At 33.8% G+C, this 26,092-nt stretch overlaps 1 protein-coding gene across 4 annotated transcripts in view; it reads right to left on the minus strand.

The window, feature by feature from the left end:
• STK3 (serine/threonine kinase 3) overlaps positions 1-26,092 on the minus strand; it is a 498,339-nt gene that overhangs the window by 45,914 nt on the left and 426,333 nt on the right. The window lies entirely within an intron of this gene.

The raw sequence follows: 26,092 nt of genomic DNA on the forward strand, positions 1-26,092 counted from the left end.
TTTCGATGGCTATTTTACCCTTTATTTTTAAGAAAGCGGGGCATTTATCATTGATAATTTCTTGAAAGTTATTGTCTGGGCTCTGTTTTTGATATGGCTTTCAGGTAATCTAATAATTCTTAAATTATCTTCCCTGGATCTGCTTTCCAGGTCAGTTGTTTTTCCAAAGAAGTATTTTACATTTTCTTCTATTTTTTCATTTCTTGACTTTGACTGATTATTGGTGTTTCATTGAGTTTTTGGCTTCCACTTGTTCAATTCTAATTTTTATTGAATTATTTTCTTCAGTTAGCTTTTTTACCTCCTCTTCCTTTTGAACAATTTTACTTTTAAAGGAGTTGTTTTCTTCAATGTTTTTTTCTCTTTTCCACTTTGCTTATTCTTTTTTAAGGAATCATTTCCTTCGGTCAATTTTTGTGCTTCCTTTCCCAGGCTTTGATATTTTTTGCAGCTGTTGATTTTTTTTTCATAATTCTCCTGCATAGCTCTCATTTTCTTTCTCTCAATTTTTCTTCTACCTCTCTCACTTTTTAAGCTGTTCCAAGAGAACCTTTTGAGATCAATTCACATTCCCCTTTGAAGTTTCATATGTAAGAATTGTGCCATTTCTGATCTTTTCTGGGTTTGTGTTCTGATCTTCCCTGTCACCACAGTACCCTTCTATGACTAGGACCCTTTTTAGTTTTTTGCTCATTCTTAAAAACTGAGCTCTGCTCCTAGCTCACAGGGTAGACTGTCCCAAGCTTCTTTTGCAGACTTAGGGGCCTCATTACTGGCTTTCCATGCTAGGGATGTGAATGCTGAAAGTTTCCCACTTTGCTGGGTTGTTTGGCCTAGTCAAGCCTGTTGTGCAGGAGTTCAGGAGCTCACAATTTGCCTTCTGTGTTGGGGCTGGTGGTTTCAAAGTTGGTCCACTGAACAAAGACCCAAGGGTCTCTGATATTGATTTTTTGCTGTGGTTAAGAGCCTCCTGCTAGATTCTCCACACAGTGCCTGTGCTATGCCATTCCACTTCCCTTTTGCCTAAGACAGACCTTTCCTAAAGTCCTTCCAAGACATCTTAAGCTGGAAATTTGTTTCACTCTGTCTTTTTGCAGATTCTATCACTCCAGAATCTGTTTTGAGCTTGATTTAGTGTTATTTCTGAGGGAAACGGGGGAGAGCTCAGGCAACTTCCTGGCTTTTTTCTACCATTTTGGCTCCATCCTTGAGTGCAGATCTAATTTCTACCATACTGCTGTCAAATTTCACCAGAAGGTAGTGAGTTTTTATCCCAGTAACTGGTATCTTTGTATTGAATACGAAGGTATTAGATTTATTTACTTCTACATGTTATGTACCTTATTTGTTCCTGTTAACCTATTTTTTAATTAGTACTAATTTTTTAAAAATTTTACTGCTTTGTAATAATAGTTTGATATCTGATACCATTAGATCCCTTTCATTCCCATTTCTCTGGAGGGAACTCAGATTTATGAGTGGAAAATACAGGGAGACAGATTTCAGTTCAATAAGAATAAAAAATTCTTAAAAATTAGAGCTGTCTAAAACTGGAATAGACTATTAGAAGTAAATAAAGCTAATACCTTCATATTTTCTATCCCTGGGTTTTCAAGTAGTCAGATTGACTACTTAGGAACAAAGTAAAGAAGATTTATTCTTCAGATAGGTGGGCTTACAACATAGGATTTAATGCTAAACAGAACCAATCTTTTCCTTTTCTTTCTATTATACCACAATCATAACAATAGCTCATCTTTATATAATATTTATAGTTTATAAAGTGTTTCACCTATTTAACAACCTATACAGTGATGCAATGCATAGAATGCTGCGCCTGGAAACAGGAAATTTTATCCTCCTGAGTTCAAATCTGGCTTTATATACTTACTAGCTACATGACCCTGGGCAAGTTTATCTGAGTTTATTCATCTGTAAAATGAGTTGTAGAAGGAAATGACAAGCCACTCCCGTCTTGCTGCTAAGAAAACTCCAAATGGGGTAAAGGAAATAAAAACAAATGACAACAACAAATATCCTTTATAATTATAAGATTCTATGAATTTAAGATAACTTACACAATCTAAATTCAAAGAATAGTTTATACATTTTCCTAATCGATCTTCTTCCCTCGGTTTTTAGATGAATATGACCCAACACCTTTATAACCTAGAGTTTTAAGAGAGTCATTTACTAGTTAGATTCTTCTTCCTGAGTTCAAATCTGCCCTTACACACTTACTAGCTGTGTGACCAGGCAAGTCACTTAACCCTGTTTGCCTCAGTTTCCTTATCTGTAAAATGAGCTGAAGAAGGAAATGGCAAACCATTCCAGTATCTTTGCAAAGAAAAATGAGATCACATATATGAATATTATGGAATATTATTGTTCGGTAAGAAATGACCAACAGGATGATTTCAGAAAGACCTGGAGAGACTTACATGAACTGATGCTGAGTGAAACGAGCAGGGCCAGGAGATCATTATATATTTCAGCAACAATACTATATGATGATCAATTCTGATGGACCTGGCCATCCTCAGCAATGACATAAACCAAATCAGTTCCAATGGAGCAGTAATGAACTGAACTAGCTACACCCAGAGAAAGAACTCTGGGAGATGACTAAGAATAATTACATTGAATTCCCAATCCCTATATTTTTGCCTGCCGGCATTTTGGATTTCTTACACAGGCTAATTGTACAGTATTTCAGAGTCCAATTCTTTTTATACAGCAAAATAATGGTTTGGTCATGTATACTTATTTTGTATTTAATTTATACTTTAATATATTTAACATCTACTGGTCATCCTGCCATCTAGGGGAGGAGGTGGGGGGGGGGGGAAGGAGGGGAAAAATTGGAACAAAAGGTTTGGCAATTGTCAATACTGTAAAATTACCCATGCATATAATTTGTAAATAAAAAGCTATTTAAAAAGAAAAAGAAAAATGAGATCACAGAGTTTGGATGTGATTGAAATAACTAAACAGTAAGAAAAAGAAAGATTTACTACAAAGAAAAAATATAAAAGCAAAGTAATAAGAATTAATGTCATCCACATTCAACATGTATAGGACTGCTTGCCATCTGGGGAAGGGAGTGAAGGGAGGAAGGGGAAAAGTCAGAACAGAAATGAGTGCAAGGGATAATGTTGTTAAAAAAAATTACCCAGGCATGGGTTCTGTCAATAAAAAGTTATTAAAAAAAAAAAAGAATTAACATCATCAACCAATAAGGGTAGAGTAATAATACTGTATCAGGCATATGCCACAAGTCAAAGATACTAAGGAAGGGTAATGGGACAAAAAGGAAAATGTAAAAGAGCACATTAAATTTTTTAAAATCTGGAACTTGAACATACTGAATAAAATAAATATTTCTATGTAAGATAAATAGTTCTATATAGCATAGCATAAACATAAAAAGCTAAGAATCTCCATTATGCAAAGCTTGCTGCTCCTTTTAATTATATGACAAATTAAATATGTAAACTTCAAGACTAGGTTGCTTATCTGTGGTTCTTTCTAGTCATTCCTCTGTTCTTATTTGTGCATATTTAAAAATTAAAATATATATTGCACCCATTTCTTTTTCTTTTGGAACAACCCTAATGTTAGAACAGTGTTCATTCTCTCTGTCTCTTGTCTCTCTGTGCCTTCTCTATGTCTATGTCTCTCTGTCTGTCTCTCTCTAAGAATCTGAGCAGAGGAGTGAAGCATGGCAGAGAAAAATGACTTTTCTCTGATATAGGAAACTAGTAAGGGTACTTTAATTTTTTCAAGTTTGCTATAAATTGTTTGAGGCTTTTGCACTGAAATCTTCAATGGTTCCTTTGCTAGCTTTATTTAGAAGACTGGCGAATTCTTGGAAAATGTTTTCAGAATTCCAAGCAGCATGAAGTCTGGCACACTATTATTAGAGAACTCATTACTCTGGGAATGAGTTGAGGAACTCAGTACCAGAATGAATAACCAGTTAGTTATTCCATAACCAGTAACATTACAAGTGAGTATTTATACTTTAGTCAGAACTGTTAAGTTTAGTCAAATTTAATAGTCCTGAAGGAAAATTTAACTTTTTCAGTTTTTTGATATTAAAAAAGTTTATATACATGGTGAGATTGTTGAACCAAAAAGGACCTCATAAGTTTCTCATAAGAATTTGATCAAGTGACAAGCATGCCTGTAGAGTAACCTTGCCTTCTGTTCTTCTGCTTACTTGGGTATCATACCCCTGAGGTGCTTCTACAAATAAGATCAGTTATTGCTCTCCAAAAATATTATTTTTGTAATTTTTCCCCTCCTTCCCCCCCACCTCCTCCCCTAGATGGCAGGATGACCAGTAGATGTTAAATATATTAAAGTATAAATTAAATACAAAAAAAAAAAAAAAGTACTCTTGGAGAATACTGATCCTGGAAGATTCCCTTAAACCCATTCCCACCACTGTATGCATCCTGATGTTGCTTTAGATTGTGAAAAGCATTTTTTCTTGAATAACAGCTGCCTAATGACAAATAAGGAAATTATCCAATTGAGCTCTTTTTTGCCTTGCTAGTTACAATCCTATATAAAGTCTGTGCCTCAGTTCCTCTACACTGAATGCTTTAGATAATAATCCCATTGGTCAACTAGCTTATTAGACTCTCCACTTTTAAAATTGTCAGTATTTACTTGCCTCAGTTCCCCCAGTATTACAAAACCTTATAAATACTATTTTAACTATGATGCTCTTAATGTAATAAGCATTATTTATGTATCAAGCAATGTAAACCATATAAAAATGTGAAAGTAAATTTTTAAAAACTATCTTTAAATTACATCAAGGTGAACTTGGCTCTTTTTAACAATGGGATGATTTAAGACAATTCCAATAGACTTGTGATGAAAAGAACCATTCCCATATCAAGAGAGATAACTATGAAAACTGAATGTGGTTCAAAGTATACAATTTTCAATTTTTGCTGTTGTTGTTAGTTTTTTTTTCCTTCTTCTGGTTTCTTTTTTCTCTTTTAATCTGATTTTTCTTGGGCAGCAGAATGAATATATAAATACATTTAGAAGAATTGCACATGTTTAATTGTAGAGGACCAGAACTCTGAAAAGGTGTACTTGAATCTAAGTCAGCATGGTGCTTATAGTTAAGCACCTACTTAATGTGAGATAATGGTTCTTATGGTGATGTAATGGTTGCAGGTGCTCAGTGTCTTGTAGTGATATAATCGTACTAAGGTATTTAAGGGAGTCTCAGACACAGAAGACTCTCTCAGCCATAGATACAAGAGAAGATGCCAGACTCCAGATTCCAGATTCCATCTTTGACCAGCCACATGGTGCCTCTCCTGCCTCCTTCACTCCTCCACTAAGACCAAGGATTTGGGCTGATCCCGAAGTCCTCCAGAGAGCTAGTCTGGACAGACATTACATTTAACTATATTGGATTGTCAGGGGAGCTGTCTAGGGGAGGGGGATAAATAGAAGATGTAGAAAAGGGATAAATAGGAAATGTAAAAAAACTTGGAACAGAAGGTTTTGCAAAAGTAAATGTTAAAAACTATTTTTGCTTGTATTGGAAAAAATAAAAAGCTATTAAAAATACCCAAAAATACATCAATAAAAATATATTAAAAAACAAAACAGTGCCCTCAAAAAAGAATGACTACATAGAAAAAGAGGAAGATAACTAACTGATGGACATAACCAATACTACAATGGCATTCAAAAAATCCTGGATGAAATGTTCCGATGAGTTGCGTAGATTCTCTATGATGCATTTATGAGAGGGCACAGATTGTGCAAGATGAGAAAATGTGGATAAGCTATAATCTTCACTAATAGAAAGCACCAACACTGATGAAATTTTCAGTCCTGAACTATAATTTCTAGTATAAACTTTTTTAGCTAACTAATATGAAAGGATCAATGTAAATGGTTAAAGCTAAAATAAAAAAGTCAAAAAGCCCAAAGGATAATGATTAATAAGCAAATGGATGAGGAATATGTTTTCTGTTTTCCCTGTAAGTCACTTTGATGCTCCATAGTAAACCATTTATATAGCTTTTATAACTAAGATGTACATCAGATACAGGTAAATTATTTAGATTTCATTTTCACTACTAAAAGATAATGGAAAAATTAAGCTGATTCCATAAATTAACAATATTCTCTCTCGTTTAAAAAATGCACTCATATTTCAGTGACCGAAGACAAAATTTGGTGTTGTAATTATATAAAACTTACAACAAAATCAATGACTTAATAGTGTGCATTTTAGCTGATAGGTGGTAAAGTGGGAGAAACCTCCAGGTCTAGCATCTGGAAGACTTAAATTTAAATGCATCCTCAGACAATTAGTAGCTGTGTGACCTTGGGCAACTAATTTCTTTTTACCTCAGTTTCCTCATTTGTAAAGTAGAGATGATAATAATACCACATACTTCTTATGGATGTTTTGAGAATTAAAGTGGATAATAATTGTAAAGTTCCTGGCACATTGTAAATGCTATATAAGTAGGAGTTATTTATGACCCCTGTTTATTATTATATGGTGGGGTAAGACTGGGCCTTTCTGGAAGGGACTTCTTCTGCCAATGATTTGTACTTTGTCTAAAACTTAGACACTTGGGAGAGGTTTTGTGGCTTCCCCAGAGACATGGATATGTCAGTCAGTCTGTCAGGAGCTTTCTCTCCATTATGCCACCGTGCTATTTGTGTAATAGCCAGAGCAGAAGGGACTGGACTCTAGGCATAGCAGGATGTAGAGGTGGAGGAGAACTCAGAGACAGTTTTATTTCTAGTGCCACTTTCCTTGTTCTTTTACTTTCCACTTTTCTCCTTTGTGCTCTCTTTTCCCTGTCAGAACCAGATTGATAGTTCTGTTCCTGCTCTCTATGCTTTGACTCCACCCCTGCCTTGGTCTACCCCCTGTGTCTGAGGCACATGTGTATATGTCATTGAGAACTCACCTTGGTTGTTGGATTCTTGGAGATGATAGTCCCATTCAGCCCTGGGACCAAACCATAAATCCATTTATATGGATCCCAGTAAATCTCTCTCAATCAAATACAACATTAAAACTTTCTAATTTCTATCTTGCCTCAGTTTCTCAGGCATTACAACATAAAATGTTGAAGATACAACAGTTATTTATCTGATGCTGGTTCTATACTTTTTGTTACAATTTCCTTAAAGTGGAATCAAAAACTGCCTTAAAATTATGGAGGAATTCAGTCAGGGATTTTTTCCCTATCTGTTCCACTACTGTATTGTATAATAAATGTAAATGTGAGATATCACTTCATCTTTAACATTCACCTTTCCAAAGACCTTTAAGAAAAAATATTCTGCAGCTGGAATTTTATTTGACAGACAAGTCATGCAAGCTGAATAACCTAGCATTCACCAGCTAAACACCTTTAATATATTAATTTCTCCCTAACTAAAAATAAATTTTGAATTTTAGAAGCTACATAAGTCAAAACTAAGTCTCCAGGAAAATGTTAACATAGAATCATTCAATCATTTTTCATTACTTTTTTCAAGGCTTTACTGAACTTTATATAGGAAAAAGACATGGTTGAATATTTATACAAATCTTGTAAAAACAGAATGATAGGGCAAAATCATTAGTATAACAATGTAACAGAGTGTTCATAAATAAGAATAGGATTGGCATAAACAGTACAGAGGGCAATAGAAGGATTTCTTTCCTGATTCCCCTCCCCAAATCCTACAGTTAAGTCTTCAACTAGTGCTCCCTCAGAGTCAGGCCCTGACTCAGCACTCCCTCAGAGACTATGTAAGAGTTGTAACTGCTTTGTATTTAACTCTTCCCATATGTCAAATAGGAAGGGCCCAAACTTTTAGATACCTCTCAGCAATCTTGGAGGACTTTATGAGACAGGGAGCCAGAGCTCTGTAGTGTGTAAATGATTCCCTGTGTGGAAATCATGTACAATAATTCTAACAATTAATGAAGGACCATGAAGAAATCAGAATGGTTATTTTCCATGGTCCAAAGGGCTAATTAGCATGCTCTCAGAATAACTTATTCATTTGGTAAGAGCTGGTCGCATAGTTTGGAACTCTTTGAGATGAACAGGAAAGAAATTCCTATGTAGATTTACTCTTTTTCATTGCTTTTCTGCTAGTTCTAAGATAAAAAAAAAAAAAAAAAAAAAGTGTGAGGAAAAGAGAAACAAAGTCTCATAGGACTTTGAACTGGAAGTAGCCTTAGAGATCTTTTAGTCCAACCATTTCATTTTGCACATGAGAAAATTAAGGCCTAAAAGATGAGGTGATGCCATAGGTTGTAAGAAGCAGATATAATGTATCTGGATCAAAGTCCTATACTTGAAACCCAAAGCTCTTTGTATTAACACACAGGATGACAATCTTTAATAATACAATATTCTTTGGATAAGGAGGAATCCAAATACTCCCTTTCAATAAGGAGGAAGGTAATTAACTAAATATAGAACTATTACAAATAGACTGAGTCATGACCTATATATTTTATGGAATTAAGTCCAGAGATTCTAAATTCATTCAGACTACCATAATTCTAAAATTTGCCCAGGGCAAGGACAGGATACTACTCTATTAAGAAATGATACAGATTTGCTGATGAAATATACTTTAGCCCACATAGAAATATAACTTATCATTCAGCTTACATAATTACAAAAAATAAGTATTAACAATAAACATTTAAATTTAGATTATGAAAGTCAAAGACTCTTTAAATAGTCTACACAGAATGGTCATGCTCTCATAAAATAAAATGGATAAAATTGATTTTTTACACTAGATTAACCACATAGAATTAATCATATAAAATATTTCCCTGAAAGTCTTGGCACAAAAATAGGCCAATGTGTTCTGGTGTGGATTTTTTTTCTTTGCCCAAAGTAAATTTAGAGAGGAAAAAAGAAAAACCTTTAGAAAGTAATCAGAAATTTCAAAATCAATAAAATCAAATGGTTTTAGGACAGTAAATATACAAAGCTGCCAAAAGCAGCAGGAAATTGATGACTAATCTCTTTGGCATCTGTATAATTTGAAAAACCTTAAGAACTAGTTTAAGTAATCCAGAGCAAGCCTTTGCAGTTTCATACTTTATTGCAATGATGCAATAGTACCTCTGGTATAATGTTACTATAAGAGTACCATAAGTCATTTTCCTAGCTTACAAAAGTTAGAAAGGTGAGTGTGAGGAGTTGATAAAGGACATTTTAACTGAATGTAGTAGATTCCCTATGTTATCAGTTCTTTTATTTGAGTTTGGGCTCAGCAGAAGTGACTGATCTTTTCATTAAGAGTCTAAACCAGGGGTCCTTAAACTTTTAAAATAGGGGGCCAGTTCACGTCCCTCAGATTGTTGGAGGGCTGGACTACAGTAAAAACAAAAACTTTGTTTTGTGGGCCTTTAAATTAAGAAATTTCATACCCCTGGGTGAAGGGGATAAACGTCCTCAGCTGCCGCATCTGGCCCGTGGGCCATATAGTTTGAGGACCCCTGGAGAAGTTTAAAAGCTTCATAGTAATTAGCCAGGCTACAGAGAAGTTACTTCATGGGGTCAGTGGGGGACCCACTTATCCCGCAAAGAATTAATTTTAAAAACCTACATCCATTCATCTGGCCTTAATGGAGAGAGTGGTAGAAAATGCTTTCTTTGATGCTCAACTTAGACACCATCATGATTTATAAGTTCTGTATATTTAAATTTGATTCTAGCTTTCATAACTTTCCATTATAGGAGGGAATTCATTTTAAACCACAGAAAAATTTTGGTCACATATATGACAAAGAAAAAGGAAACACATTTTTTTATTTACATTAGGCCTCATTACTGAAATTTGGGGCACATTTTCATGAGGTGAGCTAATACCACAAATTATTCTGGAATCTAATATAATATTCATATGGAGATTTTATAATGGTAACCTTTAGAGGAGTCTTATTCATTACAACATTACTTGTTTTCCTTTTTATCAAAATGGTACTCAAACTGCATCCAGATGAGGTAATAGTCTGTCATAATGAGTAATGACTAAGTCCTAAAAAATGCTCTGGATATGTTTTATCTTATTAACAAAACATATGAATGTACCAATGATTCAAGTATTCAAGGTCCTTCTCTGATATGTATAAAACTAATTTTATGAACTTTATATAACTCTATAGAATATCCAGAAAAGGGCATTCAAATTGATGAAGGATCTCTAGTTCAAATCATGTAAGAATTATGTTTTATCTAAGAAAGTAAAGGCAAGAGTTAAATACAATAGCTGTTTAAGTATTTGAAGGGCAGTCAAGTGAATAAATTAGAGATTAAACTTATTACTATTTTGCCCTAAGGCAGAACTAGGAGTAAGTAGAAGATGCAAAAAGATAAATTTAGTTTTGATTTAAATATCAGAGTAGAAGTTCTTAAACTAGGGTCTGCAAATATAGTTTTAAAAGATTTTGCTAACTTTATTTCATTATAATTGTTATTCAATGAAATACAATGCATTTTGTTTTATGCACTTAAATATATTATTCTGAAAAGGATCCATAGACTTCACCAGATTGCCAAAGGGGCCTGTGAGGAGTGGGGAAAAGGATTGAAATCCTGAATAAGAGTTCTCCAAAAATGTGGTGGTGAATTGTTCTGTCTGAGTTTCCCTGGTGGCCACCCTCCTTTCTTGCCCCACTGGGACTGAGAGAATTGGGGTCTCGAAGCTCTGGTTACTCTCACATTTCAAAGAGTCATAAAACTCCAGATGGCTTATTGCAAATGCTTGGGTATCTCTTGGTCTCAGACTTCCTATCTCCTGCTCAATCATCTTCTTGACCCCAAACCTGTCAGAATTAAAAAATTATGGTCCTTTTCTGGAATTTCCACTTACCCAGTGTTCTGCCCACTTTGCCTTTGTTTCCCTGATGGCTGGAGCCCTATAAAATTCTCTGGAATTACTTGCTTGGTGCTGGATTAGTTTTGAGTCAAGAGTCCCATCCAGCCCACTGGCTATGGCTAGTCCAAATTCTCCATTACTAAAATATTAAAAACCTAATCTCTGTCCTGCTCAGTTTCTGCAGCATTACAGTGGATTGGTCTAGAAAAATGGGTTTGGTTTATTCCTTGTCATGGGAAGCTTCAAGCAAAGGCTAGATTTCCATGTATCTGGTATGTTGTAGAAAGAATTGCTTTTCAGACATGAATTGGATCAAGAGGCCATTGAGGTTCCATTCCAACTTCCAAATTCTGTTGACAGATATTTCAAAGTCAATTCTGTTTCATAGTAAATGAATGAATAATGTATTTATTAAGTACTCTCTGCTCTCAAGAAGCACAAATTCTATTAAGAGAGTCAGCTCACACAGAAAGTTTTAGCAAGAGGTCAGACAGAAAGGTTTCATAGTCCAGAGGATTTTGTGGCAAAGCAGATGATAAAAATACCCTTCTTTAACATTATTTCCACTGATTAAAATCATATTGTGAGAAATACTGAAGTTAGGTTTCCATAGAATGTTGCAAGCTTCAAAGTAATGTAAGATAAGTATCACTAACGAATGGGTTTTCAGAAGGTGAGAAATTAAAGGAAGGTTACCTTTCTACAAAACAATTTTCTATCTCTCAGAAGCCTTGAGCAAACAGGGAATTGGGAAGCTATCTTTCTAGATTCCCAATTCCCTATTTACTCAAGGCTTCTGAGGCACTGGTGGACTCAGTCAACCAGAAAGAGTCTTGTGATTTTGAGAATACCACAATCTTAAGATAATAATAACTCATCCAGCCCAAACTAGTTGGGGTCAATGATCTGACTTGACCAAACTGCTATTATACCTGCTTAATAAGCTAATTGAATATTAAAGAACACATCCCATAGGATGAGTTTTCTGCCATTTTTGAACATAGGATATATGACAAGGGAGGGAAGACATGCTTATACATATTTTGGGGAAAATATAAAGTGGGCATATCAGAAAGATTGTAATCTGGAAGGAAATGACCAATCTCTTCTCTGAAGGGAAAGACTGTGCCAAACTGACAAGTATAAATCTTCTCTTACTTCTGTGCTTAGGGCTCCCTCTTCCTGAAGAGGAGTGGGGCCCACTTATGGCCAGAAACTTTAAGACAATTCCTTAAGATTCTTCTTTAACTAACTTTCCTCATTATATGATTTTGTCAGGTGTATTTCTAAGAATATTAGCTTCTCATATCAAACCACTAGACTTTGGTGACAATAATTTTTTTTTCCTCTTTTTCAACAGATATGGTTTAGGAGCTATTGCTAGGTTGCATCTCTACAGGGGATCACTCCAAGAGTGATGGGTAAAGACTCTGAACTAGATGCATGGCCCCTACAAAGGTTCTTGGGTTTAAAGTTCTGGGCTATCTCCATAAAGCTGAGGGAAGATAGTCAAACTGGTGGTCCCAGTTTCATCTGTCTGGTGCCCCTTGCCTCATGATAACTTGCTGCCTTAGTGAGGATGCCTTGCTTATCGTGTATGATAGGTAGTAGTTGGGGGGGGAAGGGCAGCCTTTCCTCCATAGTAGCTGCTTCCTCTGATGATGACAGTAAAGGCTGAGGCTGGAAGCAGAAGCAGTGGTCTGCAGGTTGCTGACATAAGGTCTATTGACCTGCAGATGACAGCTGGTCAGCAGGTGTTGCTGGTGGTGATGAAGAAGCTAGACCCCTTTCCACAATAATTTCCTCTCAATGACTCCTTCAGGGGCTGAACTGGAAGCAGGATGGTGGTCTGAGAGTTAACTGCTATTCCCAAGGCTCTTGGTAAAGGTGAGAGATAACTTACATGGTAATATTTCAAAAGGGACCTTCATCAAGTCCAATACCATTCTTTTAACAGATTAGAAAACTGGAAACTAGAGAGATGAATTGACTTGCCCCAAGTTCCATATCTAGTAAATGACAGACCTGAATATACTGCCTTCATCTCTTCAATGTCTATATACAAATTAATATTTTTACCTAAATTGGCTATAGAAGTTGATCCTTTCAATCTTAATTCACAATTATCTCTCCCCCCCATACTTCTCTATTCCAGTGAAACAAGTCTATTTAGCATAATTTTATTCATCTTCTATTTCCATTTGTGCAGTTCCTTTTATACAATGGCCTTTATATCTGTTACTCTTTTTCTTTCTTGTCTTCCTCTTAATGATGCCCATCTCTCCCCATCAGCATCTATCTCCTCCAAAAAGTTTTCTTCAACCCATTCATCAGAAACACCCATCTATTCTTCAAATTTCACCTTGTATTTTCTTAAACTTATCAAGTTCTATTTTATGTTATTTACCTTTTTATAGTATCTTCAAATCTACCACTAATAGCAGGTATTTAATAAATGTTTATTAAAATAAAAGATTTGTACTTCCATTGAAACAGTTGACCAAATAGATTAAAATAGGGAATAATCAGCAGAGGAGAGCATTAGAATTGAGAATTCCAGTTTGGACATAGTATGAGACAACCAGTTCAAGATATCTGAAAGGCAGTTGGAGATACTAGATCATAACTCAATAGAGAGTTTAGGGTAGGATAGGATAGGTTTATTTGAGAATATAGAAATGGTAATTAGAATGAGACCTGATGAAAATTACCAAGTAACTAAGTACAGAGGGAGAAAAAAGACCCTAGGCCCAAAATCTAAATGTTAGAGTATGATATGGAAAATGACCCAGCAAAGAGTACAGAGAGTGCTTCTTTGCCATGCTGCTATGCAAGGAAAGATGGGTATTTAGGGTTGTATTTTGGAATACCAGGGGAGCATGTATAGGGCAAGTGGCTAGTAAGTATAGAGAAAAGTGATGGGTTTGGAGTTAATAAGATCTGACTTCAAATCTTGCCTTAAACACTAATTAGTTGTGTGGCCATAGGCAAGTCACTTAACTCTGTTTGCCTCCGTTTCCTCATCTGTCAAATGAGCTGGAGAAGGAAATGGCAAGTCATCTTAGTATCTTGGTCAAGAAAACTGTAAATGGGATCATGAAGAATTGGATATGACTGAAACAAGTAAACAACAAAAGGAAGTATGCATTTATAGAATATAAAATGAATGAGCAGTAACAATGTTATTAATAAGTTTTTATATGTTATAATGAAGTTCTGCTAAGCTCTTTCTGAAGCTTGACATTTAGTAATAATGTTAGTCCACAAAAAAAGTTGAAATTACTGAAGAGTATATAAATGCTTCAACATTAATTCTGCTCATCTCTTTGGAGATCTAACTAGTAACCGACTAAAAATGTTCTGGAGAAATTAAAATAATGCTTTATTTTCCTTGCTTGCCCCATTCCTGCACTATATAATGAATCTAAAATACTTCTGCTCTCTGTACTTTTTCCTTCTTTCAATTCTATGTATGTGGGTATGTGCACATATATACATACATATGTACGTATATATTGTATGTGTGTATTTTTCTATCCATCCATCTGCCAGTGAGCTATCTACCTAACTAATCACTTGCTCAAGGTAACACACAAAGAGCCAGGATTTAATCTAGGTGCTCTGACTTCAAAACTGGTGCTTATTTCAATGAATGCATCTTGTGAAAAAATTTAACATACTTATATAAGCCTGATAATACTAAAAACAAAAACAAGACAAAAAGCCAAACTTTGTTATTTTTCAAGTATTTTACATTAAGACATTAGGAATCAAAAAATAATTTACTAAACACGCCTATCTGCAAAGCTCATGCCATTATGGTGGTTACATAAAACATACTGGCAGTTATTTAAGTAAGTATCAGTTTAACTTACGAGTACTTAGATAAGAGTTTTCTTCCTTCAATTGCTGTACACTATACTAAGCACAAACTGGCTTTTGTTCTTCCCCAGAGAATAGAACTATGTGGACAAAATGATTTGAAATTATGTATTCCTGGAATTGCTATATTTTACAAGAAATGAAAAATGATTTGCATAATTTAAAAACTGACAAAATGGTTCATAAAATAGTACAATTTATCCAATTTTTGACAAAAGGAATGGAAAAATCACAATGGCACAGGAAATAATGCTCTTGAAGAATTTCCAACAGGGCAAGAATTACTGCTTAGAGTTTAAAATTTCTATAAAAGGCAAACAGACAGTCAGCCAAATCTCTCAAGGCAGATGAATGGCTAAAGAAAGGGAAGGTAAAGGCAGGTAGGTAGTGGAGAAAACCATAAAAGCAAAGAGGAAGAGATAGGTTAGAGGCAAGAAGGATGGGTGACAGTAATAGTAGTAAAGAGGTAGAAAGTATCCTTTAACTGTCAATGGAATGTTATGCTAATTTAATACATCCACCAGATAGAACAGCATAATACAGTTTTATAAACTAATTTAACCATGGAAAAATCTGAAGTTTGACACAACCCATAACAAGTGGTCTGAAGGGTCTAGGAGTATGGAATAATATCCTGAAAACAAAGAGCATGGATAAAATGAAAATAAATTAAGATCATTTAATGATAAGAAATTACTGTATTTCAAAAAGATATCTTTGGTATCAGTCAGAACAGTGTTATGTGACTTTTATTCAGGAAGATATCAATCTCTGTCTGGCACTGCAGGCTGGATGATGGCTCAGGCCATACTAACCTCATTCCTTCCCTTCCTTTTTTCTTTCTTCCCTCCCTCCGTCCTTCCCTTCCTCCTTTCCTTTCTTTCCTTTTTTCCCCCTTTTTTTCCTTCCTTCCTATTAAGGCACAGACCCTTTTGATTCAAAACTGACTTGTCAGCTGCAAAATTATATTTCTAGACTGAAAGATGGTGATATATCAGAACCTAAAGGTCACATCCTCCTCAAAAATACCAGTAAATCTCTACAAATGCACCAGAAACAACAATGATTAAAAGAAAAAAGAAAAACACCTCCATGTTCCTCTATTCTGTCCAGTGCAAAGAACACTGTAATATTGTAAAAATGATCAGTGTGTAAATTACTTAGTTATTCTCAGCAATACAATGACCCAAGACAAGTCTGAAAGACTTATGATGAAAAATGCTACTCAACTTCAGAAAAAGAACTGATGGTGTCTGAATATAGACTGAAGCATATTAAAAAAAAAACTTTTTTTTCTTGAGATTTTTTTTTCTTTCACAACGTAACTATTATGGAAATATTTTACATGACTATACATATATAACCTATATTGAATCACTTGCCTTCTCAATTAGGGAGTATGGGGAGGAAAGAAGAGAGAGAATTTGGAACTCAAAATTTTTAAAACCAATGTTTAAAAATGTTTTAAAATGTAACTGGGGAAAAGTAAAATACTAATTTTAAAAAAAGTTATGTCAAAAAAAAAAAAAAAAAGAATAGAAGCCTCACATAAACCTTACTCTTTGCACTCTTAGGCTTTCTCTCTACCATACTTACTCAGTAACCTCTCCTTTGAGATTTACTCAGTCCATATCTAGCACCCAATCCAGAGTCTGCTGAATACTATTCACTCTAGACATTCTCTTTCCTTTCCCAGTTTCAGTGCCTGACTCATAGTCTTTCTCTCCTCCCCAACTCATACCCTCATTTTAGGGGACCCTTTTTAGACCTGAATCTAATCAAAATATAATTAAGAAGTTATGGATCTAAAAAGAACTTCAGAAAACTCAGATAGTACATCTCTTTAAAAATTATAATGGGAACATAAAAGATAATATCTATTTCTCAATTGGGAATAAAATTTTATAAAGCTGATCATGTGTCGTCATAAAAACTCACAAGCAAATGTGAAAAAGCAGAAATATTAAATATGCCCTTTACTGACAACAGTGCAGTAAAATTATAATAAAATAGATATTTAATAGAAGATGAGTAAATTTAATAGAATTAAAAGATTTAATAGAAAATTAAAAATTAACTTAAGACTAACTTAATCCAAAAACAATAGAAAATTGCATCAAAGAAAATAACAACAATGAGACAGCAACAAGACAACATAACAAAACTTGCAGTGATGTAATCTTGAGGGGAAAATTTATATCTAATGTTAGCCTTTTAATCCACAAAAGAGAGAAAGAACAGATCAATTAGGCACATAATCAAAAAATAACAACAACAACCAGAAAAGCAAGGAATGTAAAAATTCTAAATGCTAATTTAGAAAGTTTGATAATCACAAAAGAAATTGAAGCAATAAACATAGGTTAAAAAGAACACAAACTATTGTTTTATGCATTAGATATAATAGTCAAGCTCTAGAATCCCAAAATATTAGCCAATATTTAGTTGAAACAATAATTTCAGCAAAGTTGAAAGATACAAAACAAACTCAACTAAATAATCTCTATATTACCAACAAAATATTTTACTATATTACCAACAAAACCAAGCAATATGAGAAAGAGCTTCTCCATTCAAAATAACAATAGACATTTTGAATATATAAAAGTTCACCTACTAATACATACACAGGATCAAAGACACTTTTATGAAGTGTTTATAAAAATAATTGGAGAAATATTATTTCCTATATTAGGTTGTGCCAATATTATAAAAATGGCAATACTCGCTAAATTAATTCATTTGGTCAGTGTCACACAAATCATACAAAAATTATTTTGTAGAACAAGAAAAATAAAATGAAATTCTTCTGAAGTTGTAAAAAATCAAGGATCTTAAGGGAAATAAAAAAGTGGGAAGTCAGGAATATAATAGTTATCTCAAATTATGCTATGAAAACTAGTAATCATCAAAATTATTTGGTACTAGTCAAGACATAGAAAAGTTGGTCAATAAAACAAAAAATACACAACACAATAGAAACCAATGAACATAATAACAATATTTGATGATAATGATGATGTCAAGATAGCAGCTACTGAGATAACTCACTATTTGAAAATACTTCTGGGAAAACTAGAAAACAACCTGGAAAAAATTAGATTTAGACCTACACCTTAACATATACTAAGATAAGCCTCAAATTTTGGATAACATGATTTTGATGTAAAGGGTCAAAACATAAAACAACTTTAGAAAAAGCAAGGAAGGAACTATCTCTTCCCAATTAGGGATAGAGGAAGTTGTACCTACAATGCTCTCTCTCTCTACATATCTTTTTTATACCTGCTTCTTTCTAGCTCAAGTTTCATCCTCTCTAGATTTCATCCTTCCCACTGCAATGCCCCAAATCAGCACCATCTACCCTTAAATTATTTCTTATCTACTCTCTAGATACATACATATGTGCGTAGATATAAACATATGTATGTCTACATATAAACATATATTATGTTATATACCTATATATTATGTATATATACACACATATATATAAATATAAATATACCTGGTTATCTCCTCTCTGTCCCCACCCCCTATATTAAAGTTCCTTGAAGGCAAAAATCATTTTTTCCCTTTCTATCCTAAGGGTTTACAATAATGCCTAGCAAAAGATAACTTAATACCTGTTTTTTAAAAAAGATTGAGTTCATGACAAAGAAGGGCTAGAGAGGATCACAGAAGATGAAATATACTATTTTGATTACATAATATTAAAGTCTTTTTGTATAAACAAAATAAATAGTTAAATTAGGAAGTAAACAGGTAAATGAGGAAAATCTTAGATACAATGTTTTTGTCCTCTATTTTTCTCTCTCTTTCCTTCTTTCTTTTTTTCTCTTTCTTTTTTTTTTACTTTGTCTCCCTTCCTTTCTTTTTTTAAGGTTTCATATTTAAGATATATTGCTCTTTTTAAACTCTTAACAGACAATCAAGCCCCTAGATCACCATTCCACCTTGCCTGAATTCTTACTGAAATGTCAATATCTTCCTCACACTCTGATCCACTGTCTTTTTGGCCCTTTTATGTAATGTCGACCCCCTTTCTCCATCTCTGGCATTGTAGATTCATTAAAGGTAAGAGGGATCTTTTGTTTGCATTTGTATTCTCAGTGTTTTAAAAAACATTTATCTTATTCTCATTTATTTTTATCCTATCTATCCATAAAGTTGATTCAATTACATAACAAGAATCATTCCCCAACAAGTTTATGATTAAAGAATATGAACAGAAAGTTCATAAGGTTGAAATCCAAGCTATTAAAAGCCACATTAAAAAAAAAAACCTGTCTAAATCCTTAATGATTTATGAAATCTAAATTAAAACTATTTAGGTTCCACTTTATTCCCATGAGAACTGGCAAAACTGACAAAAAAGTAAATGATAATTGCTGAAGGGGCAAAAACAGGCAATCAGTTTGTACTTGTCATAAATATCTCCTGGTCTTCATGAGCTCTAGACACTCTTCATTCCACAAAATGAAATCAATTTAGAAACTCAGCACCCTTTGCCCTTGGGGTTCTTCCTTCCTGTGTATAAGCCCTTGTGAAAAAAGAATGATTAATGACTTTACTAATCACTTTGATTTTCTCTATCTCCTTTACAGAAGGGAAGGTCAAACTGAGCAACCTTTAAACTGGACATAACTGAGATCCTCTGCAGTTTTTGCTTGCTGTACCAGGAATTCTTTCTGCTTTGTCAGCACCCACAGAATAGACTCAAGATTGGCTCCTGTAGATTCCCCAAATGAATTAAGTGCCCCTGGGGATTTTCCACTCCAACACATTTCCCTGTACTCAGAGGGTGTCTTGTAATCTCTAAGAACTGCTCAACTCAGTGACTAGCCAATTTCTGAGAAAGAACCTGCACAAGGGACTAATGGCCAAACCCAATTAAACCAATATGCAATTATCACTATTCTACCCATCTGCGATTTTCATCTTTATAATCCCTGCTGCCTAAACCTACCCTGAGCTCAATCCTATCCTAACTGTAGCTTTCATGCACATCTGCCTACTTAAAAGGGACACAAGCATGCATACAACCAAACTCTTTATTTCTTAGACTGAACTCTGGGTAAAAATTGACAGTGTGTATGTGGACAGGAGGAGTTCCTCATCATTTCCCATCTGGATGTTCTTGGGTTCAGTGATTTCTAGAAACTTCATTCTACAAAGTGAAATCAATTTTGTAATCCATACCTCCCCAGATTACTTCCCTCCCTTTCTGTAGGACTTCATCAGGTCTTCTATAAGGTAACCTTTTGCTCCATTCCCAACCTCCTTCACTTTTCAGCTTCTTTTTATGTATTCTTTTCTCAATTAGACTTTGAGCTCCTTATTGGTAGGGACTATCTTATGCATTTCCTTCCATCTCCAGCACTTACTACAATGTCTGGCACATGTTAGGCTTTAAAAAATGTTTAATGAATCTCCTTTAACTGACTGGGCTTTGATCCAGCCATTTTGAAAAACAATTTGAAAATATGCCCTAAAAGTCACTAACCTCTGCATGCCCTTTGACCCAAATATCTACTACAGAGCTATGACCTAATGATTTTTTTAAATGAAAAGATTTATAGCTGCACTTTCTGTAGTGACAAAGAATTAGAAATCATAAATTTTGAAATGACTGAATAAATTATGAATGCAATAGCTTATTGGTGCACTGCAAGAAATGACAAAAGGGATGGTTTTCAGAGAAATCTAAAGAAGACTTTTATGAACTAATGCAGAGTAAAGGGAGCCAAACCAGGGAAATAAATTATTAAATAACAATACTGTAAAAGAAAAAAAAAAAAATCTTGGTAGATTTCAGAACTTTGACCAATGCAATGGTAAAGCACAATTCCTAATAAGGAAGTGCAGAATTACACACACACACACACACACACATTTAATCACAGAGAATGATGGAATTTGTTTTGCTTTACTATACATGTTTATTATGAGTTCTATTTTTTTTTTAATTTCTGCTTCATTGTGGGATGAGATGGATAGGAGGGAAGGTCAAGGAGGTAAAAGGGAGAGGGGATAATGATGATGTTGACAATTGAAAAAAAAATTTTTAAGTGAACAGGTAATTGAATCTTTTTTTGATACCTGGAAGTATAAAGAAGGCCATAAGGACCTCTAAAGAAGCGAGACAACTTTGAAAGATACTTGGCAAATATATAATATATATATTAAAAGAAAAACAAGTACATAATAAAGCTTTATAATTCATATATAATTTTATTTTTCTATTCTTTCATGTGAAAATGCAAATTTTATTTGATGTTTTAAGTTTAGAATAAAAACAAAATTATAAAAGAAAAAAGATACACTCTTCAGTTTGGCAGACTTTGACATGCAGAAAATGTCAGTGATTTAAATCCTCAACTTGGAATGCCAAAGGTATATAACATTTAACCATTATTCTTAAAGCTTTAGCTAAATTCAAAAGTCATTTTTGTGCTCTGCTTTTATTTGCACTAACATTATACCCTATATCTATCTAATCTTTGCCCCAGTCTCATGGAAGAGAGTCTTTCTTTAGTCCTCACAAAATTATAACTAGGACTGATATTTTTTCATGGAAATCTTATTAATGCCCCAAGGAAAATCCATAATACGTTTTTTTACAATAATACAAAGGAAATAGGGAGAAAAAGACAAACAACAGAAACATTCTAATCTTAAAGCAAAAATAGATTAACATTATTAAAACATTTTATAGCAAATTACTACTAAAGACAATGTATCATTTTTGTGAAAAATAAAAGGAGAAATAGTGATAATTACACAGATAATTACCTGGAGAGTTCATGCGCAAGTGTGTTTTGTGCCAGACTTGACAGTTCATGCTGGTACCTACCCTCCACTGATTATCTCTTATTTATCCCATTTACAACCTTTTTTATACATAGTTATTTTAATCTTGACTGCCCCATTATTCTGGGAAGTTCCTTAAGCAGAGACTTTTGCTTTTCTGTGTAGCATTTATTACAATAGATATCACATAGTAAACATTTAATAAATGCTTATTGACTAAATGAATGCCTTTTTTTTACTGCTTTAAAACCTCAGGTCATTTTATTAGTTATTATTAAATATTAACATAATATCAATTGTAATGTTTTCTGTTTGGTTTCCTGGAGGTCTCTGGAAGCAGCCTTCCTTTCAGTTCAGTAATCACCACAAGTGCAGCCAGGAGTTAAAGTCCAAATCCTTTATTATCTCTTCAAAATCTTGTCTCCTTTCCTGGGGCCCAGTTAGCTTTCTTAGAGGCCTATCTCTCTCCTTGGTTCTGAGAGCTTGAGCTCCTGCCACTTCTTTGTGTTCTCTCCCTTTGCAGCTTCTTGAGGTCCTCCTGAATGTGTCTTGTTTTCTGTGGGGAAGGCAGGAGGACCACCACCACAGCCTCTGTCTTCCCTAGTTCTGATTCTGGCGGAGTTTGTCCGAGCTTATATGCTCTCTTATCAAAGGTGTGAATCTTGTAGAACTACATTAAGTACTAAGTACATGTACTGAACTAGAGAACTGTTAAGCACCAGGCTAAATTAGATAATTATTGTCTCTATCAATTCCACTAACTTAGTACCTTGTTTCAAGTTCTATCCCATAACAATCTATAACAATACAAACACCTATTGAAGAAAAAAGGCAATGAAATAAAAAGACATGAGGAGAGAGAAAGAAAGAAAATGGAACACAAGGAGATGAAGAGTCTGAGAAAAACAAAGAGAAATTTTAACATGTTAGGAAACAATACTTGAAAAGCAGCCATATCAAATTTATATATAATGTCAAAGCAGCAATTCCAAAAAAAGGGATATAATGAATTCCAAGTGACTGTTTTGTAAATTTTAGTAGGTAGAAAAAAGTGGATGTGGCTACTGTTAATGTGGATGCTGTCTGAACAACTTATAATTTAACTTCAAGCAACAAAAACAATACCAAATATAAACACTTTTGTTATTTAGAAGCATTTGTCTAATGCAGAGAGGAGCTAAACAGTCCTTCTACAAGAGTGAGATACAGGAAAGTATAATCTTTTATCACTCCTTCAACTTTCTTAAGTTAAATGAAAAGTTTTCTCTAATGTCTTATGCTACTTCACAATGGGATTTCCCCTTCCTACATGGACCAAAAGAGGAGAAATCAGACCTTATTTGCTACTTAATCTGACTGGCTATCAGATCATTTTTTTGTTGTCACTATTTAATCTCTATCTAGTGAGGACCATGACATGTTTATACATACATCTTCCACATCATTTAGTGACTTTTAGCATGTCACATCTTTGCTTACCTGGCTTACAATTTTCCTCTCCATCCTACCTTTCATTATCAACCTCAGCAACTTCCATATCCAAGTTAATCAATTTTCTAATACAATTGCCTCAATGATCCTTGCCCTCTGTAACTCTACTGGTTTCAATCTCTAGGCCATTTTAGCCTCTTAGACAAGAGATTATAATTCTGATATCAACTCACTTGGATCTATTCTATCTATATCCAAGATCTTGAGCTCTAAAATCCCCCACTCCATTCCACAATCTTTTTTTTTTTAATTGTAGCAAGTTTTTTTTTTCTTTTTAATACACATTATTTTATGAATCATGTGGGGAGAGAAAAATCAGAGCAAAAGGGAAAAACTATTAGAGAGAGAAAAAAATAACAGAACAAAGATGTGAACATAGCATGCGTTGATTTACATTCAGTCTCCTTAATTCTTTTTCTCAATGCAGATGGCATTTTCTGTCCAAAGTCAATTGGGATTGCTTTGGATCACTGAACTACTAAGAAGAACCAAGCCTTTCATAGTTGATCATCACACATTCTTGCTGTTATTTTATACAATATATTTCTTTTCTGATTCTTTTGTTCAGCACCAGTTCGTGTAAATATTTCCAGGTCTTTCTATAATCAGCTGGTTTGTCATTTTTTAAAGAACAATAATATTCCATTACTTTGATGTAACAGTTTGTTCAGTCATTCCCTAATTCCCACTCCTTTTCCAATTCTATGCTACCACAAAAAGAGCTGCTACAAACATTTTTGCACATATGGGTCCTTTTCCCTCCTTTATGATTTCTTTGGGATACAGGCCCAGTAATGGCACTGCTGGGTCAAAGGGTATGCACAGTTTGATAGCCCTTTGGGCATAGTTCCAGATTGCTCTCCAGAATGGTTGGATCATTTCACAATTCTACCAACAATGCATTATTGTCCCAGTTTTCCCACATCCCCTCCAATATTTATCATTATCTTTTCTTGTCATCTAAGTCAATCTGAGAGATGTGAGATAGTAGCTCAGAGTTGTTTTAATTTGCAATTCTCTAATCAATAGTTATTTAGAACATCTTTTCATATAACTATAGGTGACTTTATTTTCTTATCTGAAAATTCTTTGTTCATATCCTTTGACCATTTATCAATTGGTGAATGACTTGTATTCTTATAAATTTATATTTATATATTTTAGAAATGATATCTTTATCAGAAATACTGTCTGTAAAATTTTTTTCTAGCTTTGTATTTCCCTTTTATCTTGTTTCTGTTGATTTTGTTAGTGCAAATTCTTTTTAATTTAATGTAATCAAAGTTGTCCATTTTGCCTTTCATAATGTTCTCTAGTTCTTTTTTAGTCATAAATTCTTCCCTTCTCCAAAATTCTGATAAATAAATTATCCCTTATTCTCCTAATTTGTTAATTGCATTTTCCTTTATAACAAATCATGTCCATTTTGATCTTATATTGGTATGTGGTGTGAGATGTAGGACTATTCCAAGTTTCTGACATATTATTTTCCAGTTTTCCCAGCAATTTTTGTCAAATACTAAGATCTTATTTCAGATGCTAGAGGATTGAGTATTTATCAAACACTAGATTGCTGTAAGCCTTGATTGTTGTGTGGTAAGTATCTCATCTATTCCACTGATCCACTACTCTATTTCTTAGCCAGTTCCAAATGGTTTTTAATTATCGATGCTTTAAAATATAGTTTTAAGATTTGGTACTACTAAGCCACTATCCTTTGTATTTTTTTTTTCATTAATTTCCTTGACATTATTGACCTTTTGTTCTTTCAGATGAATTTTGTCATTATGTTTTCTAGTTCCATAAAATAGTGTTTTGGCAGTTTGATTAGTATGGCACTGAACAAGTAGACCAATTTACAGAACTGTCATTTTGATAATATTAACTCAGCCTAGCCATGAACGACTAATATTTTTCCAACTGTTTATCTGATTTTATTCATATGAGAAGTGTTCTGTAATTGTGTTCATATAGTTCTTAGGTTTGTCTTGGCTGGTAGATCCCCAAGTATTTTGTCTAAAGTAATTTTAAATGGAATTGCTCTTTCTATTTCTTGATGGGTTTTATCGATAATATATAGAAATGCTGATCATTTGTATGAGTTTGGTTTATATCCTGCAACTTTGCTAAAGCTGTCACAAACAAGTGACCAATAGGTTTTTGGATGATTTTCTAGGATACTTTAAATATATCATCATATTATCTGCAAAGAATGATAGTTTTATTTCCTCAATACCCATTCTAATACCTTTAAATTTCTTTTTCTTTTATTCTTGCTAAAGCCAACATTTCTAGTACAATGTTGAATAATAGTTATGATAATGAACATTCTTGTTCACTTCTGATCTTATTGAGAATGCATCCAGCTTCTCTGCATTACAAATAATGCTTGTTATAGGTTTTAGATAGATACTGCTTATTATTTTAAGGAAAACTCTCTTTATCCCTATGCTCTCATGTTTTTAATAGGAATGGGTGCTGTATTTTGTCAAAAGCTTTTTTTGTATCTATTGAGATGATCATATGATTTCTGTTGGTTTTGTTATTGATATGGTTGATTATGGTAATAAATTTCCTGATACTGAACCAGCCCTGAATTCATGGTATAATCCCATTTGGTCATAGTATATTAACCTCTTGATAAGTCGGTTTAATATCTTTGCTAATATTTTATTTAAAATTTTTGCATTGATATTCATTTAGGAAATTGGTCTGTAATTTTCTTTCTCTGTTTTGGCCCTTTCTGGTTTAGGTATCAGTGCCATATTTATGTCATAGAAAGAATTTGGCAGTGATCCTACTTTACCTATTTTTCCAAATAGTTTACCTAGTATTGGAATTAGTTGTCCTTTAAGTGTTTGGTAAAATTCACTTGTAAATCCATCTGGCCCTGGAAATTTTTTTTTTGGTGGGGGAGAGGGGAGAGTTAATCACTTGTTCAATTTTTTTTTCTAAAATTTTCATCTATTTGAATATTTTAATAATTTCCTCTTCTGTTAAACTG

This window comes from Sarcophilus harrisii, chromosome 1, assembly GCF_902635505.1.
Source record: "Sarcophilus harrisii chromosome 1, mSarHar1.11, whole genome shotgun sequence".
In the NCBI taxonomy this organism is placed as follows: Eukaryota; Metazoa; Chordata; class Mammalia; order Dasyuromorphia; family Dasyuridae; genus Sarcophilus; species Sarcophilus harrisii.